We start from the raw sequence: 19935 nt of genomic DNA on the forward strand, positions 1-19935 counted from the left end.
ATGCCATTGTATGTGTCATAAGACAAGTTGTTAATAACTTCAACTACTAATGATAAAGATAATTCACATAAGCAACACAAACAGGAAGAAACATATATAACATGCACACTGACTGACCAGTAAACGTCCGTGCGCACTAGTACAGGAAGATAATAGTGATGAACAGGCTTCTAAGCAGCAAGGAAACCAGAATTATAGGAATGAAAGTAGGGATGAAAATACATTGGTGTTAAATTAAATCTAGACCAAAAAAAAAAATAGTCTTTTTCATCTAGACCAAACAAGCAGTGATGACGTTTATGCAGAGTGTGGTTTGGTTCCTTGTGCCCGGATGCCACTCAGCTGGAAGTCCATGCCTCTCCTGTTGGAAGTTCTAAGCAGCACTGGCTTTCATTTGGAAAAGGGTGAAGCATGGAGTCAAGAATTCTGCCTCTCCCAGTATCATCAGTGTTGGGGATGAGAAGTGTGACACATGGAACTGAGATTCACGTCAGAAGATCTCTGATTCAGCCAGAAGTACGGAACAAAAGATTTTTCCAAAATAAGTGTTACTGCTCTTTTAGCTGGGCTGCCAGCACCAGGCCAGGTGGCAGCAGGGTGATCAGGGCTCCAAAATCTGAGCCAGCCAGCAATGAGGGCCCAGCCAGACTTGGGTGAATCAGCGGGTGCTTAGAGAACAGCCAGCAGCTCCAAAACCAAGAGGTCTTAGCTGAATCCCAGTGTGGTTTGGTCAGACAGAATGGCTGCTTCAGTAACAGCCAGCCACTTGCCTCCACAGATGGGCACAGAAGGGGTGGTGGGTGGAGCTGTTCAGAAAGGATGAAGCATTGATCCGCAGGCTGACACTGTCGTGAAAGGCAGAACCTCAAGGGTGCCAACAGCATGTGGCTTCCTGAAAGGCAGTTGAGCCCAGGGATCCAGTGGTGAATTCTTTGGGAAGAAAGGGAGCCTTCTCCTCCTACCCCCAGAATACATGAAAATTATGGTGGAGGAATGGAGTAAGAGAGGGAGTTCATTTTGTTAATCAGAGGCATTATAAACCTTGGGCAGTGAAAGGGGTTTTGGGAGTGAATGTGTTTGATTCACTGGAACTAGGAGTGCCAGGGATACTTCATTTACAGAGTCCTATCATAAGAAGGAAAACACAGCGCTTAATTATCTTGTGGGCATCAGCGGTGAGGGAAGAACTCCAGGTACAGTTAGGGATCATTGGCTTGAAGCTAAGTTACCAAGACATCTTATTAGCGTAGGGAGGGTATTTCCAGGAACTCCCAGGTTCACGCTGAATGGATTTGCTTCAGGCTATAATCTCCCTGAGGGCTACGCAATACTCCCTAGAGGATCTGAGGTTTCCCCAGATCTGGAGGAGAGGAGAGAACCCAGCTGAAGAAGGGCGTTCAGTCTGTCATTTAGCACAAAGCTGAGGAATTTTCTGATTAAGGCCAGACTTGGACCTTAACAGGAGGGTCTGACAGCTCCAGTCAGGCTGCTGGGCATAGGCAGAATTCAGTCATTTGGGAAGACACAGATACCTAGTGACTAGTCTACCGTTACTGCTCGTTGTTGGTTGGCAAGACCACTTAAACTTGAAATTGTCAGCCCTAAATATTTATGATTAATGGTCACTTGATAAGCCACCCTTGAACAGGATGGTTTGACTTTTGTGTGAGGACTTGTGAGGGCATGCCAATTCAGGATGACTATCTACTTGGGGTGGAGAGATGAAATAGGATGGATGTAAGGAAGATGGGTTACACTTTTTGCAAAAGGACAGTTTGAATTTTTATGTTGGTTTGTGACTCAATACTGAGATTGCTTCATGGATATTTTTTAGTGTGTTGTTTGTCCACTCATAAATATTGAATCCAAGCCAAAATGGAAACACTCTGAAAACAAAATTGTATGTTTATTGGCAATAAGATTTTTCAGTCCCCAAAGGTAACTTTATTGTGCTGCATTGCCTCAGAATACAGCTAGCTAAAATAAACCAATACTATTTGAGAAAATACACTATAATGTGCTATAATGTGTTTGCTTCCCTCCCCCTACTCATAAGAAACCAAATTTAGGAAAAAGACATAGGAAATACTGTGACATTTGAATTTTTTTTATCTATTAATTCCTTGTTTATTTAAATACATGTTAATTTATGTATTACTAGACTTATAAATATGACACAGATTTAGAGCTGGTAGATTTGAGGTTGTTTCAGGAGTGCAGATACTGGAACGTGGTAATTAAACTGTTCCTATACATTATATAGTTACTGATAGTGAAAAAATATACTGTTTTCACAAATACAGATATAACACATAGCACAGGAAAAAAAAAAAAAAAACTAATGCTCAAAAACTGTGACTTTAGCCACAAAGTGAATTCTCATTTATTCTTGTCCACTTTATTTTCCTTAGGGTTTAGTATCCTTTGGATAAATGCCTAGGAGTGGTATAGCTGCATATTGAGGTAGCACTATTCCTAATAGTCTGAGAAAGCACCAAATTTATTTTTAAAAGTGGTTTTACAAGCTTACATTTCCAACAGCAGTGGAGGAGAGTACCCCTTTCTTCACATCCACTCCAGAATGTGTTGATATTTGAATTTTAGATAGAAAAAGTATCAGTAGACAAATGAAAGTACATTGGCAATCCCCCTTCTCTCTTTGAAGTACATCATTCCTCACCTATGTGCCCAAGTCCTTATACAACTTCTAAAATGCTACCTTTCAAATGAAATTTCAACACTCCTTAAAAAAAATAATTTTATTAGTTTATTTACTTTACATCCCGACAGTACCCCTCCCTCCCCTCTTCCCAGCCCTCTTCCTCTCCTTCCCCCTTTCCCTATTCCCCCACTCCAAAAAGTCACCCCACCCCCATTAACCTTCCCCAGCACTTTAAATCACATCAAGAATATGCGTATCTTTATGCCCTGAGGCTAGGCAAGTCGGCCATGCCTGGAGGAAGGGATCTAAAAGTAGGCAATAGAGTCCATGCTAGAAACAGCCCTTTCTACCTCCACTCACCAGGTGCCCCATAGGAAGACCCAGCCTCCCTGGGCTACATGCGTATAGGGGCCCTAGGTCCAGATGATGCATGCTACTTAGCTGATGTTCAGTCTCTGAAAACCTCCATGTGACTGGGTTAGTTGTCTCTGTTGGTCTTCTTGTGAGGTTCCTATCCCCTCCAGTTCCTTCTCCAAACACTTCCGCAGTACCGCCAGAGTTCTGATCCATGCTTGGCTGTAAGTCCTAGCATCTGTCTTGATCTGTTGTCAGCTGGAGCCTGACAGATGATAGTCAAGTTAGGCTCTGTCTGAAAGCACAGCAGAGGATCCTTATCAGTGTCAGGGGTTGGCTCTCTACTGTGGGTTGAGTCTCAGGTTGGGCCAATTATTGTTTGGACTTTCTCTCTATCTTTGTTTCCTCCTTATCCCTACATTTTTGTAGACAGGGTAATGTTTGGATCACAGGTTGTTAATAGCCTCCTTCCACTAGTCATGCCTGGCCAGGAGGTGGTCACTTCAGTCTTTATGTCTCCCTCTTGTTAGGAGTCTCAGCTAGAATCACACCCATATTTTCCTAGGAGCCTTCCCTGTAGCAGGCCTCCAGTTTGACCAATAAATGTTCCTCCCCAGTTTCCCTTCTTGTTCCCAGCCCTCTCATTTCCCACCCTTGTTCTCCCCATATCTGATCCCCACCTTTGTTTCTCTCCCCATTCCATCTCCTATCCAGTTCCTGCTCTTCATCAACTTCTGCTGTCTACTCTATGGGGCCAATTTTTAAAATATACAAAGAACTTAAGAAATTAAGCATCAACAAATTAAGTAATCCAATTAAAAATGTGGTACAGGTATAAATCAAGAATTCACAACTGAAAAATATCTAATGGCTGAGAAACACTTAAATAAATGATCAATATCCTTAGCCATCAGAGAAATATAAATCAAAATGACTCTAAGAATCTATCTTACACAAGACAGAATGGCTAAGATCAAAAACTTAAGTGACAAAACATGATAGAGAGGATGTGGAGAAAGGGAAACACTCCTCTATTGCTGGTGGGAATGCAAACTTTTATAACCTTTCTGGAAATTAATCTGGTGCTTTCTCAAAGTATTGGGAATAGTTCTGCCTCAAGACCCAGCTATACCACTCCTGAGCATATACCCAAAAGATGTTCTATCATACAACAGGACATTTGCTCAATGATGTTGAGCTTTATAAGGGCTTTATTCATAACAGCCAGAATCTAGAAACAACCTAGATATCCCTCAACTGAAGAATGGTTACAGAAATTTTGGCACATTTACACAATGGAATACTACTCAACTATTAAAAACAAAGAAATCGTGAAATTTTCAGGTAAATAGATGAAACTAGAAAAGATCATCTTAAGTGAGGTAACCCAGACCCAGAAAGAAGTACATGACATGTATTCACTTGTAAGTGGATATTAGACCTGTAGTACAGGATAATCATACTACAATCCATACACCCAAAGAAGCTATGTAACAAGGGAGCGTGTGGTTCAAATCTATCACTGGGCATGTCCTTCAGGGGAAACGGTTTAGTGTGTTAAAAACTGAGAAGTGTCTTTTGAAAAATATCTTCTTGCATTTGGTTTATAAATTAGGTGCAGTTCCTAAGAAGACCATATTTAGCATTCCTACTCATCAGTACTGCAAAGAGTTAATGTCATGAGGTAACCGAGGCAGGGAAAAATTTTCTCCATTTTCCAGATAGACACTTTACTGGGATCACCATGGTAATGATGTCATTATTATACTAATTTGTATTATTCTATTAGATTTTTTTCTATTGCTGCGCTTACTCCTGATATGCCATTCCCAAAATTATCTAATGTGCTTTTATATGCATGATCCAGCATTTTAAATCCTCTTAACTCAGTGACCTTATGAACTATGAGTGTCTGGTCAATGTTAGTGGTGCTTGATGAACACAGAAGTAAAATATCAAGAAGATTAAATAATTGACTTCCATCAAAAAGTCAAGTAAACTCTGAATTGGAATTCATAGTTGGGGCTAAGTTTTGTAATTCAAATAGTATTTAATTATTGTGCTTCACTGAAGTTACAATGGTTTTCTCTTTACAATATAAAGAGATAGCTAGAGGAGTAAAAGTAGAGAAGAATTTGTGTGCTTTATGTTTGAAATAGTGCCAGATACATAAATGATGAGCAAGCTCTTAGATATCTAGTGATAGAAGATTGAGAACTATAACATTAAGGATGCTTATACTGTGTTCTGGTTTCATTCTGTTGCTGTGATAAACCCTCTGACTTGAAGTACACTGGAGAAAGGACGAATTTATTTGAGCATACAGTTTACAGTTCACCCTGAAAGAAGAAACAGAAACTCAACAGGAGCTTGAAGCAGAAAGTGTGCAAGAATGTCACTTGCTAGCTGCTTGCAGTATGTGCCCAATATGAACATATGGAAGTTAGTTTAATTTAATGGTCAAGCACAAAGATCCAGAACAATATGGGAAGAATTTCAGTAAAAAGTTAGCTATTGCTGAATGTTATTTGTATTTTTTACATTTTGATAGATTATCCTGAGGACAGATTTTTGAATGGAAGAACAGTCATTTGGAAGGGCTAATAAGCCTGCACTGCAGTACACTTTCAACACAATGCATCAAAGCTGTCTGGCCTTCATCAGGTCATCAGTTAACACTGTTCTTTCTCTGAACCAAAATTCCATCATGACCCAGACATATTTAAGAAAGGAACAACAGAAAAAGAAACAAAACAAGAGAGTTATGTTCATTTTTGTAGTTCCTTTATCTGTCTCACTGGGTTGGAATTAGTCCACAAGAAACTGTAGCAGAAGTTGATAAAATGCTCACCCTTCATTCTTTATACTTTGTGCAAGCAGAAATGAGCACACACAGGGAACAGAAATCCTCAGGAGAAAATGACCCAGGATCCAGGCACGAGCCTGCGATAGAATCAACGTTGAACATCTGATAACACAAGTGCCATCATGACCAAGAACAGTGGAACAAAGGTGAGGAAGCAAACAAGAGTACTAAAACCACATTTTCAAAAGGAGGAAGATGGAGAACAATCCTGAAAATGTGTGGGAAAAATTACTTTAGCTGTGTCCCTAATGTTACACAACATTTTATTGTAAAATACAATTTTGTTGGCGCCTACATACAAATCCGACGTGTAAGGCTAAACTTACAGACTTTAGAAAACTTGCTAATCTTCCACTTGCTTTTTATGAGTCCTAAGTTAGAGAAATACATTTTATTTTAATGCAAGCAAAAGTATCTTACAGAGAAGACCTTCTCCGCTGCCATAAAGAAATGAAATGCTGAATAGATCCATCAATAATTCACATACTCTGCAAAGGAATAGATTGCTTGACACTATAAAATTATTTCTATTCTGATGCTTAACCATTGAATTTTCCGAATATGTCTCTTTCTTTTCTCCTTACTTGGGTTCTCATTGAAGAATATGCCCCTTGTTTTTGTCAAGTGCTATGGCTATGCTGAAATAAGTTTAGGATTGTCCTACTCATGTTCTGTTTAATGGACAGTTTATAAGATACAATACAACAGAAAATATTAGTTATGTAAATTCAATAGCAATTATATCCATTTCTCTTTCTCTCTCTAGTTGATTATTTATTTATTTAGAGACAGGATTTCTCTGTGCACCCTTGGCTATCCCAGACTCGCTTTGTATCCAGGCTGGCTTTGAACTCGCAGAGACCCACTTGCTTCTGTCTCTCCAGCATTCTTCGAGTGCTGGGATTACAGGCATGCACCACCACACCTGGCTTTATTTTCATTTCTCAATCACACATATATAAGAGAAAGAAAGTATTATGCTGGAGTACATGATAGTGGCATTTAAAAAATGTTAAACTGACCGGACTGGATAGTCTTTCATTTAGTCCTTTTTTCATACCTCCGTGGGCTTGTGGTTAGAAATAAGGGCTCTCCAAAGCACTTAAAGCTAAAGGGTATTTGCAATCTAAGAAGTGTTTTTGGAAAACTTCCTCTAAGTAGGCCAGCCTCTGGCCTCAACAAATAGCCTGGATCAAATGAATGGAAGCTGGTTGTATACCTTCCCCCCCTCAAGAGAGAGATGTTCTTGGAAGTGTACTGGGATCAGGTGGCCAATAAGCAGCTTGGACAGTGAAAGAGGAAATAAAATATGTTCAATGAGGGAAAGGCACACTACTAAAATGTTCTCAAGAATCAGGACTCAGCTATAATTGTGTGTATGAGATTATTCCACAGATGTGATTTTGCAAGCCTTTTGCAGAAGACATAGGAGATATGAATAACACTGAGACACACGGGATGTTCCCACTATGTTTTATAAATTTGCATTAGACGTTCAGAGTAACATAAATAATGCATGATAAGTTCTATCAAAGAATTTCTGGCTGGGATGAGAGCACACAGGAAGCTGCCTGTAAAGACATATTTTAACAGGCCTCAGTAATGGTCTGGCTGGCCTCATTCACGCCTGTGGAAACTCTGGGGTTTGCAATTTGTCAAAGGTTAATGGAGAAGCAAGAAAAGTGAATTTGATTTAAACTAAAAGCTGATTTTCTGCATGAACATGCAATGCACTAGCACAGCACTGTGCTTTTTTCTGAATCTCTTATAAGGCATTAGCATAGCATATTACTGACCAACAATGAAGACACACATCTCACAATCTTTCATTTTCTTTTCAAATGATAGCTGGATGATGGATACAAATGCCTTGTCTCCATGAAAGAGGGATTAGCACTTTCAAAAGTTTACAGAAAGACAATGTTTATTGAAAGTTTTTCTCTATGCTGTGATCCATGCCAAACCTTTGATACAGTATTTCATAATTAACCACAGGACATTTCAAGATCTGTAGACTGCACTGATTTGTCTCACTTTCCACAGCGCTACTCACCACACTATATGCATCAGAGATGCCATAAATTCAGAGGTTTCATTGTTAGGAGCAACTCTGCAGGAAAGCAGCATTTTTGAATGAGGAGAGAGAAGGTCTTATGAGCCCTCAGCAGTCAGTTTTGCTTGATGTGGTGATATGGGAATAAATGTGTCCTATCAGGGATCCGCTCAGGCATGAAGAAGAGTTTCTGAGAACTCTTTTAACAAGAGCAAGACCCTAGAGGTGGAGTGAGTTGGGCTATCTGGAAGAAACTGAAGCCTTGGGGATATCTTTTCTTTCCCACTCCTCAATATTGTTTTGACTTTTCGCTTTGCGAATAGGTGAGACAAACCTTGCCTTGCACTCAGACCCTTCTCTTATACTTTTGCTTAAACATTCTTACCAGAAATGCTTTTTGTTTTGTGTGTGTGTGTGTGTGTGTGTGTGTGTGTGTGTTGGTCCATGTTCTACAGCTATTTATTGATCTTGCTAGACATATTCTCCACCTTTCTGTGTTCTGCATTGTTTCAGTGTAAGTCAATGTGGGACAGGAAGTCAGCTCCAATCATAACATATTTCTCTGCATTTTCACTAAGTTTGGCCAATGGTATTCAGCACCAGGAAATTAGCAGAGAGCATGCTTCTTTTTGAGTAAGCCCATCCTTAAATGGTTGAGCCATCTCTCCAGTCTTACACTTTTCTTTTCTTTTTCTCTGTGTGTGTGTTATTTCCCTTCTTTAAATTATTGTCATTTATCTGGGCAAAGTTGTTTTTCTACAAGTATACATCTCTATGATTCTCTCTTTTTCTCTTTCTTTCTCTTTCTCTCTGTCTGTGTGTGTGTGTGTGTGTGTGTGTGTGTGTGTGTGTGAAACAATGCTCTTGGTGAAGAGATGAATACACACGAGGACAGAGGGAAGGGAGAGAGTAAAACTTCTAACACACTTACCACACAGGATAAAGCAACTCACCCAACCTACTCAGGCACATCTACCCTCCCTCAGGCTGCTTCTGTGAATGAGGAGACATAAACCTCAGTAGATATGAAGAAGGAAGCCTCTGCAGTGAGGGAACGAGCAGGGCCATTCATCTCACAAGAGTTTGTTCTGCGGTCTTCACATTTTCATGCTGTACCAGATGTAGTCATTGGACAGAAAAAAAAAAGGGACTTGAAAAGATGGCACGTGAGTTAGATGTGTATTTGATTAGATAGTCAGGGGTTTTATGCATGTGTCTTCTATTATTACTCAACTGTCTAACAAGAGAGATAGTGTGGAAACTCTTTCTCCACGAGACTTTTGATGCACATAATACAGAGACAAGTGGCTACACTGAAGGGTCAGGATAAGATGTTCTGTTGTGGCTAGAGTGGGCTCTCCATGTTTGAGTGAAAGACTTTGAAACCCAAGAAAATGACTTAGTTTCTCTCAGATCAGTTTTTCTGAGATTTACAGAACCTCAAAGGCAAACTGAATAACTTCTGCACTTGCAGTTTGTCAGAGATGGTAACAGTTACATATATCATATGTTTACATATTATACATACACAATACATATCATAGGGACACACATATATTGATATACGGAGAAAGCATAATTCAAAACTTCAGTATCATTTTAGTTTTCCAGAGGCTTATATCTATGCTTTCAGTGAAGTTGCTCTATCATTTTCTAAGCATGTGTGCGTGTGTGTGTGTATGTGTATGTGTGTGTATATCAACTGTTAACATCTGTGCTCCAGGAACCCAACTAAAAAGCAAAAAGCTTCAACTAAACAAGTATGTGTTAATATCATAGGAGTTAAACCTCAAACATAAAAAAATGCACGGAGCATGCTGCCTGTATACTTACATAAAACTAGCTCTAGGCAGAGCTGAATTTCGGGTGTGTCTGAAAACACTTAATGCAGATGCTGATTCATATTAAGCAACCATTTAATGAAGCAAGAGCATTAATAAAATCAATTCTGTCTGTGATGGAGGCTTAAATAAAACAAGGTCACTAATTGCATGTATTGAGCTACTTCTCCTTACATTCTCAAGCCCTTTGTGTCCTAAAGAAGCATCACTTAAAAAATATCTCAAATAAGGAAAGAAAGAGATATGGAGCAGGCTGAGCGTAAGAGGGAAGTGGTGTCTCCTTTTAAATTCTCTACTTATCTGCAGAGCAAGGCTGAGTTGAATAATATTCATTGATTAGACGAAAGAGCAAAAGTTAAATCCATCTCCAAAGATAAATAATTGCTTTTGTTTTCCATTGCTTGAGGGAAGCCTAAGGCTAAGAATAATTTATAGCCTTGCTTTTGGTTTATTTTTTTCAGTATTTTAGAATTATTATAGCTATACTTTTAATGGGCCTACTCAAGCAATAGCAAATTTATCTCCCACTTAGTGAATTGTTAATTAAGAATTCGCCTATGTTTGAAGGAGCAATGAAAGCAAAAATCAATGACTGTCTAACCTGAAAGTGAGGCTCAGGCATGATCAGATTGAACCAAACATACTCTCAGGCTTTACTAATGACTTTAGGAGATTACAGGAAAATGGTGCTGTGGACCAAACCATGGGGGAAATTACATTTTACTTTGATGATTCAGAATCTGTTGACTTTTCTGGAATCTATGGAAAATAAAAAATCATGTTCAACTGTATGCTTCAGGAGGAGCAGTGCAGTGCTTCCTAGAAATTAACGGGAATGAACTCTGCCAACTCTCTTTTATTTGCTCTGGATACCCAGTCCCTTTCCCCAATGTATACTTTGTTTACAGCTGTTTTTTAGATTAATCCCAAGAAATGATACAAGTTATGTTTATGCAATAAAGACTGGGAGATTTTAAAATTGAACTGTGTTTTATATGGTTTACGTTGTGAGAATAACAGTAATGTCTCAAAGATAAATACGAAAAGAGCATGATGGTCGAATAGTGATACGTTTGAATGTCAAGTTGATAAGGGATTGGTCACCTGTGTTTAAGCATGTCAGCACCTTCATTGTCCACTAACAAGGAAGATGCATGAGCTTATGAAAGCTCTTACCTCTTGTTCAGTTGAACTGAAGGAAATGTCCTTGATCAGGCAAAATATCCTCTGAGCCCAAGAATTAATTAAATTTGATGTTAGCCTGTTGTATACCTAATGACTGTGTGACATACCATGACAGCAACGTGAGGCAATCGTTAATATCCAACCATGTCAATACAGAAACTATTCAGTTCCGCTCCTCCTTTTTTTGATGTCTGTCTCTCTAAATATAAGCTACACATACTGGAAGAATTTGTATTTAACTGGAAGAAGCAAAAAGATAATTATTTTACAGACAGTTCATAAACTGACACAAAAACCTCATTTGTTAACATTGCAGAGGTCCTAATGTTATGATATATTTAAAAATACACCATGCATATGACAGATCTGATACGAAAGATTTTTATTTTGGAGAAGGGAAGCAGAGGAGAGTTAGGGCCTGAGTGAGCCATGAAGGCAGAGACAGAGAGAGGCAGAGAAAGAGATGGGGGGCACCCTGATAGACAAAGCAGAGAGAGGCCAAAACAGTGAGGGCATGAAAGCAAGAGAAAGACATAAGAGGTGGAGGTCTTTCTATCCTAGGCCGCTGTGGGTAGTGACCAATGATGACAACAAGGTGCCTAAGCAAGCTGGGAGTGGAATACTGCATCAAAATTTATGAACTATCACCTAAGACCTAAAAAAACCCTCCATGGTTACAATATTCAAGAGATTTTTAATGATTAGTGACTTGAAGGTTTCTGTTCCCTTCACTGCCAACATGTTTTAATCCTATGATGGGCATACTCACATTTACTGCATGAGTGTGTACACATGAATGCAGGTATCTATCTATCCAGGAAAAGTGTATCAGATGCCCTGGAGCTGTACCTTTAGGCAGCTGAGAGACAATGCTTCTACTCTTTCGATTCTCTGCAATGGGTGTTTGCACTCCTAAACACTGAACCATCCCCACGGTGCTGGATATATATATGCTAATGTCTACTTCCACATATTGGTGTGTTGTCATTGCCAAAATTAAGTATCATTTGATAAATGGTTACAAAAATAAGTAAAGATAAGTAAAATGAGCATTCTATGGCACCAACAAATTACTTCCCACTCAAGTACTTTCCCTATTTTTTTCAAGTATTATCAAGATAATTTGCAGCTTATCTTTCATTTTTTTCTTCTCATAGCTCTGCTTTCTGGTTCCATTGTCTCCCATGTTATTATCCCTTGTGTTTCCCTGACTACAAATCCAAACTTCTTCCTGTATCCTTATGATGTGTCTTGATTTATAGTAACTAATGCCCAAAGGCTGTTTTATATATAGCAGTTCTCTCCATGTAAAGGAGGAATAAAAGATTGGATGGTGATCAAGTAAGCTAAATAATACAGTTTTTGTTATTTTGTTTTTTGTTTTTTTTACTAAGTAAGGTTAACATACTTATCTTCTTATCTTTGCTTATCTTCTGCTTGGTACATAGGCATTTATTAGCAGGGAATATTAGGAAATATATATATATATGTATATATATATATATATGAACTTTTAACACTGACATTTCTGGATGGGCCTCTTCTTTATTTTCATAATAATACATATTTTTCATATTTAAAATAGATGTATGTTGCTTTTCCTAATCAGAAAACATGGTCTTTAGGAAATTAGTATTTATAAGGTACAGAATCCTAAAGAAAGTAATACTGAAATTTCATAATCATCCAAAGTTGTATGAGAAAATATGGCAATCTTTCCTTACATTATTCCACTAATCCTGGTCAATGTTAAATACTGTTACTTCAAGCCAACTTGGACTTACTGAACTTTGAAAATGACACACGAGCGTCATAGCTGGTTTCCTGAAGATTCTGTTCTCTGTGAAAGAGGAATGTCAGAGTATGACACATTCTGCCTGTCATCTCTGAGCTGGAACTTTGCTGTGACACACAATATGTTGAAGAGGCTCAGTGGAGTATCTACAAGCTTGCTTACTACCTCCTCTCCAGGTTCCCTGTGCCTGCGGAATCTCTGTGGAGCCTTTACTTTTACAATGCCTACATAAATTGGAAGGAGGACTCTGCTGTACTTTCCTCTTGGCAGGCAGCCTTACAAATGAAGGTCATGCTTGACTGCTTGCAATGAAAAGAAGATATTTCCCTAGTACTTGTGAAGGTCATCATGGTTAGGTGCGCATTAGTCACCATCACATAACAAGGAAATGTGAATAGGTGCCCAGGTTCTGACTCACCCACAGCTTTACTCTTTAAGCTAATATAGATTCTTCTGTGCTGAAAAGACAGTAAGCAAGACATACTCATTTACAGGAGAGTCTCCTGGAATAAAGGAACAGACAAACCCGAAGAAAAGAGGTTCAAAATATTAGTGTAATTGTGACAAGGGAAATGGTAACATTCAAGGAATTTCACTTACAGGAAGCCTTCCTATCTGCATGTATCACAGAACTGGTAATGAGCTGCTGTTGTTAATTCTACTATGGTTGCTCTCATCTTCTGTGTTTTGTAGTCAGAAGAAGTGATTTCTACACCTTCATGTCTCATTCAAGGTTACACAGTAATAAGTTCAAGGAAACTTAAAAGTCCGCTATTGTAATTCCTGTACCTCAGGTAAAAGACATCGACAGCAATGAAAATTCAGTACATTAGCAGCTTAAGGGGTAGAGATCAATTACCAGAAAAAGGTAAAGATTTAACCAAAGAGGTCAGCAATTTGTGGGGAAAATTGAGTTTTCTACAAGTTCGGGAAACATAGAATTGCAAGTGATTGGACAAAAGAATCCACGCCACAATAGAAACAGAAAACTCCTTTGTATGTGATCTTTTTAAGCAACACAAACACTAGCATGTCTGTGTTGCTCACTCGGGTTGCAAGACAGTTCAGAATGTGTGCTGGATCCTCTGCTGGTAGTCACTGAAACAGTCTACGTGTTTACTCTCTGATCCTCGGGTTTTTCATTCCGGCTTTTACTTTTTAGTTCACTTTTCTTCTAATATAATTAATATAACAAAACTATATTTATAGTGCTCAATTTGTCAAGGTGTTATTAATGGATTTGCCTGTAACAACCTCAGAGCATCTCCAAATCCCCAAATAGTCTCCACATGCTCTCTACCATCCATCCTCTACCCTACTCCAGGCCACTGACTGGCTGTTATAGCACTAATTAATATGAATGTTCTGTGCTGGTCTTAAACAGAGTCCAATAGTATAGTCTTCATCAGTCTCTGAAAAGTCAGCAAAAAGATTTTTTAATATTTACCCTTGCTTGCCTCCATTCTGACTCTATCCCCTGCTTTTATTGCATGAGATAACCCTACCATATCTGAGTTGTCTGTGGTTACTGTTGTGTGTGTGTGTTTGTGTGTGTGTGTGTAGCTTCCACGTAAGAAATCTCAGTGACTTCTTACTGCTACTAATATTTAGCTTTTCTAGTCTTGTGAATTTTACCTGTTGAGAATGGAATATTTACTCATACAGTATTTGATGTAACTTTAAATTTTAAACCCATTGGCTGAATTAAAACTTAATATTTTTCTTTTTGTTTATTTTTGTCATAAATGGTTTTTATATTACACATGGGCTAATGTCTTATACTTGACCCATTTTTTGTAACCTGTCTGGGCTTAAAAGCCATCTACAGAAGGTATTTTATATGTATAATCCTAACTTCCCATAAGTGTTTTATTAGCATCACCATAATAAGAAGGATGTATTCACCCCATTAGCACATCAAGAAGCAAAGGCTAATGGAAAGTAGAAGCTATGCCATATGTTTAATAATAATGGTTGGGATAGAAACAAATCTGCCTAGCCTCAAAATAGTCTTTTCCATTTGGGCATTTAGGAAGGAGAAATTATACACACAGAGATAAAGGACTATGGAAATAGCCATGTGGTAGTTCATTTAGTTTTGTTATTAATTAACTAATCCTTACTACTTTGTAATCATAGAAGGTTTAACTAACTCATAGATGTGGAGGGTGAATCAAAGCACACAGCACTAGTCCTGGCGAGGTCCTTATTAGCTGTGTCACTCATAGATAATGACATTGTTGACGGATCGGCAGCAAGAGGGAGAAGGAGGTCACATGTTGATCCTGGAAGATGGAGTTTGATTCAGGTTACAAGCTAATCCATGCCGCATAAAATCCCATCACTTTTCAATATCACATTCCCAAGGTACAAGCTCCCAAAAGAAAAGGCCTTGGGCAGCACAATAAAGCCAAATCCAAATCACAACAGACGTATATAGAGTTCTGTCCCTTATTGAGTCCATTTGTAGAGTGCTGTGGAAAGGCAGAACTAGTATATGATTAGAAAAGTCACAATGTTGCAAAGCTTCTTTAGAAAATAGGGGTGAAAGTTCTGTTAGAATTATTAGAACAAAAGGTGTGAATACATAAACTTTTTTATAATGTCTCATTTTGTGTGGTGTTTTAGTTGATTTTTAATATTGTTACACATAAGCATTAAAATTGCATTATTAGCATCATTTTCTTGTCAACTTTACATTGTACAATGCTAGCTTTGAATGAAAAATAAGTAACTTCAAGCTATATATGGAATTTTCAAAACTATGCACATTATATATATATTGTGGGTCACATATACATATGTAGATTTTTTTAAAAGATTTTATAATTGCTTTATTTACCTTGGGCCAGGCAGAATTTCCACTACACTGTCTCAATATATGCCCTCACCATCCATCCGGCAGCCCCCATCCAGTGCCATTCACCGTAATCCTCCTCAGATGGACTACCTTTCATCCATAATCCCATGGAACTTGCTTGCATTCTTCATCTGGGCCTTTTTACACCATTGTTGGAGCTGTTCCACTTGGCCCACATGTTTATTTCCCCACACTAACCCATAGCGGCATCCTCCCCTCTTCCTGTCCTTCTGCTTCCTGTGATTCTCTGTCCTCACAAGCCTACCCCATTCTGCCCTGCCCAGCTATAGGCCATTACATGAACCAGTCAAGTATAATGTCTAGGCAGGTTTACACAAACGAAGGTGGATTTGGCAGGCAGCAACCAGATCTTGAGGGCCAGTAATTAGCATTAGTCCAACCTCCACCAGCAATTCCATTTTCCTTTCTAAATAAAAAGTCCATTTTTATTATTATAAGAGTAATTATGAAACAATTATAAAAACCAATAGATAAGACTGTATATATATACATATATGTATATATACACACACATATATATATACATATATATGTACATATATACACACGCACATATGCACACACACACTGGCAATCTTGAAGAAAATATCCCTTCTATCTGTGAGGGTCTAAGAAACTGCCTTTGTCAATTTTCTATTTTTTTGGAAGTTGCTAGCATGTGCTTTCTAACTCAATTAATTTTATTCTTTCTTAAGCCTCTGATGGCATTGAAGACCAGATAGTCATAGCATTATAATTAGCTTAGTTGCTTAGGAATTAAAAAGAGGTTGTAGGTCTAGATAGATGTTTTTAGGTTGGTAGATACAAACTGTAAAAACAACATAGGTGTATATAAAAACTTGGCCAATAGAAAAGCTGGGCAAATGAACTCAGGTGTTCTTATTTCAGGTTTGATGCATTCTTATTCTACAAATACCATCTACCATGAGTCCACTGCTGAGTAAAAAAAAAAAAAAAAAAAAAAACTGGGAAGGATGAAGCTAAACATCCCTCATACTTCTTTTGTTCTCTATCAAGATTTTCCTTGTCAAGTATTCAGCAAAGAAAAGGAAGCAACATCCTTAATAAGAAGGACCATAAGACCATTTTTTTTTCTTTGTATATCTTATGGTATTGCTTCTTTCAAATACAGAACAGTTCTGACTTAAACAGAAAATATGGCCTGTGGGGCCCTGGATGCCCAAATCCTTCAGTCCATATTAGTTTTGAGACTTGCTTAGCTCATGGGGCCATGGATTCTATGCTACCAGAGAGGTCAAACCAGAGCCACATAGTCTTTTCAGATGAGGCTTCAAGTAATAGTTCATTCATATTCATGTATATATTCTGTTATCCAATGCTACAAAGCACTTTTTCGGAGATAAAATTATTAAGAATTCCAAAACCGCAATAGCAGAACACTCAAATAATAAAGGAGTCCTTCTCTTCAACCTACCTTGTATAAGGCTATTACTCATGGAGTACTGAGTCATAGAAAGAAATGCAAAAAAAATCCATTTTTTACAAATCTAACTTTTACTCAATAATTTATTTAATTAATAGTTTCTGAACAACAACACTGTCCCAGGATTGTTTTATGTACTTGGCTTATAGTGGTGGTCAAGAGCAAACAGTGAGACTTTACATGTTTGTATTGTACTTTTTTTGGCCAGTCAAGTAGATAAAAAAATGAACAATTTAATTTTACTTAGGGAAATATTAATGAGTACAGTGTAACTCAGAAAAATCAGGAGAGTGGAGCGGTGGTTCAGCTATTGAACACTTGCTTAGCATGAAATAGGCCCTGAGCTCATTCCCAGGACCACAAAAACTAAAGATAAATATAAATTTAAAAGTAAGACAACAAAAATCAATAATAAAAAATACATTCATTAACTAAGTGGATTTTCCAAAGATTGTGCACATTTTGTAAATTAGGCCACAGAGCCTTTGGTTGTTTTGAATGCTTTCCTGGTTCAGAATGCCAAAAAGAGTTAATCAAATCACTTGGTGAAGGGATTTTTACTGCACTTATTTGGTTTGTTTGTTTCTTTCTTGGCAATCCGTGGAAGCACAATTCTCTAATTGGATTTGTCCTAAATTCCCTGAATGTTTTAGCCAAATGTATGAAATGAGGCCCCTCACATTCTCGTAGGGATGAACAAGTGAAAAGGGCTCCAGTCTACAACTAATAAGATCACGGGCTATGCTCTCTGCCTTAGCCAGTCCATTTTTCAGCAAGGTGAGACATTAAAAAATGTCTTGCCTCGGCAGCCTTCATATAATGAGGAAATCCCCACGGCCCCCATAATCCTCAGGGACTGTCTGCAGCAGAGAGTGACAGACCTCATCTGCACCTTCCATGCCAGGAGGTCAAGTGGGCTAGAGAATTTGTGTTACCAAAAATCATGTTAGTAATGCTGCAACTACTTGCTTACTGTCTGTAAGCATCTCTGTTGGATTTTAAAGGACAGAGCATTTCAACTTGTATAGGTGTGTTTGTTCACATTGTCATAAGCTTGAGACCAAAATCCTGTCACTGCAAACTGAGGAAAAGACTATTACAATGATGAAGCTGACATTTCCAGCGTTATTTATTTATTCAGTTTGTAAGGGTGTGTATGTGCTCATGTGCTTGATTGTTCTGTGTGTGTGTGTGTGTGTGTGTGTGTGTGTGTGAGTGTGTGTGTGTGAGAGAGAGAGAGAGAGAAAGAGAGACTAATAATGTTGCTGCTGATAATTATAAAATGAGGAAGAAAAAGCTTAGAGTTTAAGAGCACTAGCTGCTATGGCACAGGATCCAAGTTCCATTCCTAGCATTCACATGGTGGCTCACAACCCTTTATAATATCAGTTCCACAGTATCCAATTCACTCTCTGTGGCTATGGTCCACAGACATACATTTAGCCAAAACACTCATTCATAAAGCAAAAATAAAGAAAGAGCGAGGAAGAGAAGAAGGAGGAGGAGAAAAAGGAGGAGCAGAAGGAGAAGACAAAAAGAAGGAGGAGGAAGAGAAGGAAGACAGTAGCTCCCAAGGACAAGGTCCGTCACTGAAATAAGATCCTTTGTGAAAAAGGGAACAATAATAAGTGTTACATGTAAAAAATATTATTGTAATCATACTCCTCTTTAAAAGTCAGAGAAACAAAAATTGTTTTCACGGCATTTTGTTGTGGGCTTTCAATGATTTCTCTACACAGATTCAAACTGTACATTGAAGGACATCTTTCTGCTGCTATTAGTAGTGAGATCATTTAATCTAGAAGCCACATGAAGCATCTCAGTCCTCACAGTGTGATAAAACCCTAACTAGTTCATGCAATCAGAGCATCTTGGTAGGATTTAACTAAGCTTTTAAGTGCAAAAATTTTAAATTACTTAAAAAGTTTAACTCCTGCGTTCATTTTTATCTACTCAGAATTTCTTGCTGTGAATGAAGTTGTTGCATGGCTTTGTTTGACAAGGAGTCATTCTTCTTAGCACTTATGGAACATTTTAACAATGGGGTACCATAAAGTGGAAGGGGCCAGAGCTGGCCTGTCCCTCCAGAGGCAGCCAAGTGAAGCATGCAGGTTGAAAGGGAGTCAAAGAGAGTTGTCCAGACCTGCCGAGTCTCCAGCTTATGGGTCACTCAGCGTATTTCCTTTGTTGTGATAACAGTTTATTGGATACCATCTCAGTCAACAAAACTTACTTCTGGGTAGTATGAATAAATTTATGTTCTGAAGGAAATTAGAATTTAACTTTTCTTCTGATTATTTCAAGATATTGATAAAAATTAAGCTTACTTTTATGTGGCTTCTTTAAAATATTTCTTTAAAAACTTTTCACTGCTAAGGTAATACATGATCTCTAATAATTTTAATTCTATTCCTTCCATGTAGGGACATATATTGTTGAAAAATCATATCATATGTGCCTGCTTAATATCCTGAGATTTTTCTCTAAAACACAATAGAATTAGAGAATATCTTAAACATTCATCTTCATTGTATGGAATATTTTTATTAATTATACATGTGTGCAATGAATATTTAAACAAACATGTTTTCAACAATTCTATATATCTTTCTAATACAAACATCATGAAATAACACGTTGACTTTTAAAAAACGAAAATGTTTTCAGCAACTGGTGAGCAGGCTCTGTGGCTAGGAGTGCCTGTACCACTTGCAAAGGGCATGACTTTGGTTCCTAGGACTCAAGTCAGGGTATATACAACACTTGTGGTTTTGTCTCCAAGGGATTAGACATTCTCGTAGGAACTCGGAGGGTACTTACACAAACAGATGCATGCACATACACAGCTTGAAAA

The sequence above is a fragment of the Meriones unguiculatus genome, chromosome 12, assembly GCF_030254825.1.
Source record: "Meriones unguiculatus strain TT.TT164.6M chromosome 12, Bangor_MerUng_6.1, whole genome shotgun sequence".
Classification (NCBI taxonomy): Eukaryota; Metazoa; Chordata; class Mammalia; order Rodentia; family Muridae; genus Meriones; species Meriones unguiculatus.